Source organism: Nelumbo lutea, chromosome 5 (assembly GCF_056320005.1).
Source record: "Nelumbo lutea isolate HS-2025 chromosome 5, American lotus-T2T, whole genome shotgun sequence".
NCBI classification, from domain to species: Eukaryota; Viridiplantae; Streptophyta; class Magnoliopsida; order Proteales; family Nelumbonaceae; genus Nelumbo; species Nelumbo lutea.
The window spans coordinates 39,348,409-39,354,440 of NC_142688.1; positions in this window are offsets into that span (position 1 = coordinate 39,348,409).

Here is a 6,032-nt window from a genome sequence, read left to right on the forward strand (position 1 = left end):
AAATTGTATAGATATAGTAGATATCTTGTATATTTATAAGTATATATTAAACAAAGATGGCCATGTCTGATGGCTTCTCCTTTCTCTCTTTACCCAAACAAGCTTGCTTCTCCTTCGTTCCCTCTCTTATAAAAAAAAGAATCCTGATTCACAGTCAGAATCAGTGTCGGGTTAGAACCGAAATTCTTTGGAATCGAAATCGAAATGGTGTATTCCAATAATATGTTTGGCTCAAACATGAATCAAAATGAAAATTGAAATCAGTTGGAAGGGGAAAGAATGGCCGTTCCCTCAACTGGGGGAATGTCATTCCACCAGGAATAGAAATGAAATTCCAATTCAGCCCAACCAAAGAATTGGATTTGAAATGACCCATTCCAAATTCGATTCCGGATCCCTGTTTCCAGGAACCAACTGACCCTAAAGTCTTAATTTTTTCCGAACTGATCCCACAAAAGCATGACCCTCGGGGTACTGTGGAAAACCCTCCTTCTACGAGGTCTAATGTTTGAGATTGTTAGTGATTCTGACAGTTGAACAGCATTTCTTCGGCACTGAATAGCGAATGATAATGACTGATTTTATTACTAGTAAATGTATACGTGCAACACAGGTCAAACCATTTTACCCAAAAGATAGGGTCATTAGGATACGAGTTCTGTAAATTGGGCTAAATTTGTGCTCAACCTAGGCCCAACCTTATGCAATGGGCCTAAGACACGAGCCCAAGGTTAATCTAGATCCATCTAACTTGGGTCCAATCAACATTGAAATTTGATGCATTTGGAGTTAGGCTTGGGCTTGGGTTTGGATTGGTCAGTCATTCCCATGCTAAAATTTGATATAAATGTATGTGTATATGTATAAATGTATGCACATATGTGTTTTATATGTATATGTATGTATGTATATATTCAGGCCAGGCTCAAACTACCTAAGACTAGACTTAGACATAACTCAGAAATTAGAAAAAAACACAAACTTTTGGGCCCAGTCCAGGCCCAGCCTAAGGACAAAAATTAACACCTTAATGAGAAGAAATTGAATGAAGTGAAAGTAATAATTTAAATTACATATTTTACCCCCACAATTAGAGGACCAAATTCAATAATAGGGGTGTTTTGGTCAAGAAAAGATCTACAAAGCTCATTTATTTAATATATAGTAAATATAAGATTTAATGAGAATAATTGAGAATTAATATCTCAGAAAACAAGAGGTAATGGAATAAATTTAATGTAAATAATAGCTCAATTTACATTTTTACCTTCATAATAAAGACCAAATTCAACATTGAGGTATTTTAATCAAGAAAATTTTTAAAATCTAAACCTCATTCCCACTTATAATAATAGTATAGAATAAAGGTTCCTTCAAAACATGCACTGTGCTTCTGTTTGAGGATAAGGTGACGAGCCACAAAATGCCAGAACATTAAAAGGAAATTTGTCACATAGTAAGAACCTGATCTCTTCATTTGGATAGGGAGCTATTAGTGTGGCAGTGGTATCTTTCTATGTACTATCTAAGATTTTTTTTTTTTAAATAAAATGCAAAAATATTAAAATGTTTTTATATTCTACTAAGGTGTAAAAATGTAATAATATAAAGGAAAAGCTCTGCCTCTCCACTGACACACTTGATGGGAGTTGAGATCATAAAGTGGAAAGTTTGTCAATTATGAGAAGGGTGTGTGGTTCGAGTATGGTTTCAGCACTCACAAAATCATCCTCACATTGTATTCACCATGGTTTTTAAAACTCATTCGATAATCAAATCGGTCAGGGGTCAGGTTACCGGGTTGAATGGTCCATTCAACCCAAATGATTGGCCTATTTTAACTAAAAAATAAAAAAAAATTGAAAAACAGTCAAAATCGTTTGAACCGTTTGAGTGGTTAGTACGGTTAAACGGTCGGTTCAGCAGTTTGCTGACCAAAATCAATGGTTTTGGGGAAAAACGGAATCTGTTAGGTGATTGGTTTTTGGTTTTTCTGATCTGACCGCCCGATCCGGCCCAGTTTTGAAAACCATGATATTTACATCGTTTTGTAGCTATGTATGGAACATCTTCATATTTATATAGTTTTCTTCGTGGGGAGATATTTCCAATGCACAGCTACAAGTGGCTGTGAGCATGTTATGAAGATGGTTTTGTAGAGATGGCAATTTGACCCCTCCTCATGGGGCCTCCCAGTCATAGCAGATTTGGGAAAACCCGAAATTCTGGGGATTGGGATGGTATACTATATTATAATAAGGAAAATTGCAAAAAACTCGCCATGAGTTTTCAACATTTATTTTAAACTCACCACAACTTTTCAAAATGTCTATAACTCACCATGTCACTAACTTGACGTTAAAGAGACTAATGACTATTAAAATATTACTATTTCAACCTTCATAGAAAATTATAAAATATATACATACGTTTTAATATTTAGATATGGAAAAAGGAAAAACTTCAAAAAATATTTTCAAATATAAAATACATAAAAAAGAAATTACAAAAAATATAAAAAATTATAGAAATTGCACACAAAATAAAAAATTATTTTCAAATTATATAAACTACAGAAATTGAAAAACAAAATCAGAAAATAAAAATTGTAGAGCAAACACCAAAAATTATAGAAAAACACAGAAATTGCAAATAAATAACAAAAAGATACAGGAAATTTTATAGATTTCAAAAAATAGAAAAATGTAAAAAAAACAGAAACTATAACAAAACACTAAAATGTTAAAAAAAAGAAAATAAAAAAAAATGAAAAAGACCCTTTTCCTCTAACTCTCCATTCAAGGGTGATTTGGTCATAAAAAATGTTATTTATGCTGATGTGGACACCTCTGTTAAGAAACATTAATGGTGGACTTACTAAATGTGAGTTTTGGAAAATAAAAACTTACTGACACAGTGAGTTTTAGACGTTTTGAAAAGTTGTTTAAGAGAAATGCTGAAAACTCATGGTGAGTTTTAAACAATTTCCCTTATAATAATGTTATTATTATTATATTATATAATATTAGATTACATAATGTAAAATAGTTGTAGGTAGGTTTCAAAAATATATAAAAAATTGTAAGTATACAAGTAGGAATGACAAGGACGGGGCAAATTCAGGGATCCCCATTTCATGTGGGAATTGGGATGGGGTTAGGATTTCTAGCCTTGCTGGGGTTGGAGTGGCCATTTAAGTTTGGGGAGGGGAATGGCCTAATGGGGTTAGGATTTCTAACCCCCATTGCCATTCTTATGGTTTTGTGAGGATTGAAACTGATTTCATGTGGTTCATGGTTATTTTTATAACATTTTAAGAATCTTTTTTTTTTGCAAGCCAATATTTTTTTGGGGTTAAGTACACTGTAGCCCAATGCAGAATTAAGAATTACACCCCTCTATAAATCACATCCTGCCCGTGAATTTGGCATCTACCCACGGTTAGGATTCATCCCCCTATACAGTGGGGCTAAAAAATTGAGCTGGACTTATCAGTCATTCTCCCTATTTTTGTGTCCAAAATATTTTAAATCGTAAAAGATAGCAAAAGGATCGGTTGATGGGTAGTGCTCTAACGGAATAAAAGATCCCATGATATTAAAATTATCTTATTTTGAGAAACATATTATTTATCAAATCAGAGTGGTGCATTGGAAGCGTGGTAATGGGATCGAACTCAGATCAGATGGAGCAAAAGCCACATCCAATCCGATTACTGAGAACAATACATCCAAATCCGATCCAAATTCTGATTGGATTTAAATTTAAATCTAAATACGATCCAAACTCTGATCGGATTTAAAGATTCAGATTCAGATTCAAATCTTAGATCCAAACAGACTTAGATCGGATTTAGATTTAATCTGACTCCACTATAAATTTTCTAAAATATCAGTAAAATTTAAAAATTATTTATTTTTCAACTCTTATATATAATAAATTAATATAAATATACATATTAAATTTATTATATATAAATACAACATATAGAATATATTTTTATAATTTAAATATAATTGTATAAAATTAATAAATATTATAATATAATCGGATTTAGATTTTAATTGGATCGAATGGGGTCAAATCAGAACCCGATCCAATTATAGAATGTAACATCTGAATCCGATCCAATTACATAAATATATACATAATCCGAATTTAAGATAATCAATTCTCATGTTGGATTGAGCCTTGGATTTTTGGATATAATTGACAGGCCTACCCATAACTCACATGTCCCAGGATCGAAACCTGTCTCTTGATAGACGATATTATAAAAATAGTGGCTTTAATCTTTTTTTTTTTTTAATTAGCACAAATTTTTGTACCGACCAAAAAAATAAACAAACCATGTTATCAGTGGGGAAAATGTACTTGACACAAAATGCCATATTTCTTTTGCCTAACTGATGAGCTTAAAATAAACATTTAAACCGTTTTTTTATTCACTTTGCATGTGCGAGTTGTTCTGATAGGCTACAACTTTTGTAATAGGGTTGACAGTGTTTCCCAACACCACCAGTATCTGAACTTCCTGAACCCAATGGGGTTTCGGATCCCCAATGGGAACCCGTTTCTATTGGGAATCGGGATGGAAATCACTTTTAACCCTAACAGGGATTAAGGTCGGAAATGGGGATGAAGGGTCCTTGCCCCAAACCCGTCCCATTGCCAATTTGCCATTCGTACTGCTTACATCTGAAAAAAAAAAAAACTCAAACCCCAAAACCTTTTTTTTCTCGTCATAGAGGCTCTCCGATGTATTCAAATTTTGAACATTGCATATGACAGACAGACAAATTGGCCCATTATTGTCACTGATTCAGCGCATCTGTCTAAACCACGGTTTTTAAAACCGGAACCGACAGAGAACCATTATGGGATTGTTTTCCGGTCAAACGGTCCGACTGTTTGGTTGAAATGGACCATCATAAAGTTGGTTTTTATCTGATTAGGTCCAATTTAAACCTGGTCCATTGACACCCGTACTCTTTATCTTATGTCAATGGACCGGATATTGGTTCAATCTGACCCAGTCCAATATAAGTCCATTACAAATAGACCAGGTCTAATCCAATTTAATAAATAATTTGAACCATTAAGTCTTGACTGGTCCAATTCAATAATCTTATTGGTCCGCCCAAAACTGGTCCAAATGTTTCCCATATCTGTTTCTGTTCTGAAAGGGTCTAGTAATTGAAAGTCCTGGACTTGTCGCATTGGGAACAAAATTAAGTTTCATTGCAGTAAGGTAGATCAGGTACTCTCTTAAGTTGTCAATAGGAATTACAGTTCTGTGGGCCTGCTGCCCTGAGAGGGCCCAGCATGCTAAAAAGTAAAAACTTCTCTTGTTAAGAACTATCCCCTATTTTGATGGTTGAAATTGTTTGAAATGACTCAGCTCTAAAGAAGTCTCAATTCATTGGAGTTGGAGATTGTACGACTCCAAAATGCCTGAAATCCTACTCCCAATGAGCAGGGATCCTCCCTCTGGACTCTGGACTTCCGTTCAGTTTGTGACAGCTGACTTGTTATCTCATCATACGTGTATACATATGAGAAGAGCATACATATTTAATTGTATATTCAAATAAATCTGCCGCTCCTGTGCTATGGTATTGAACCTTGAATATTGAGGGTCCGTTTGGTTCTCAGTCAGAATTGAAATTGAAACCAGAATTGGAATTAGAATTCTATAATCTGTTCGATTGAAACAGGAATTGGAATTAACTGAAATGAGATTTCATTTCTAATGGAGGGGGAAGGAATGACTATTCCCTCAAATGGGATAATGTCATTCCACCAAGAATGAAAATGGGATTTCAATTCTGTTCAACAGAACAGTTGGAATCAGAATGGCCAATTCCAATTCTGATTCCAGACCCCTATTCTTGTGAACCAAATGGGCCCTGAGTTTTGAGGATGCAATATTAACTTTTAGGGGATGTTCTTTTTTTTTTGGACTTTGAGAGGGTGGAAAGTTGGTCAATTGGAGGATTTTGGTTTCCATTGACCAAGAATTCTATGTTCTT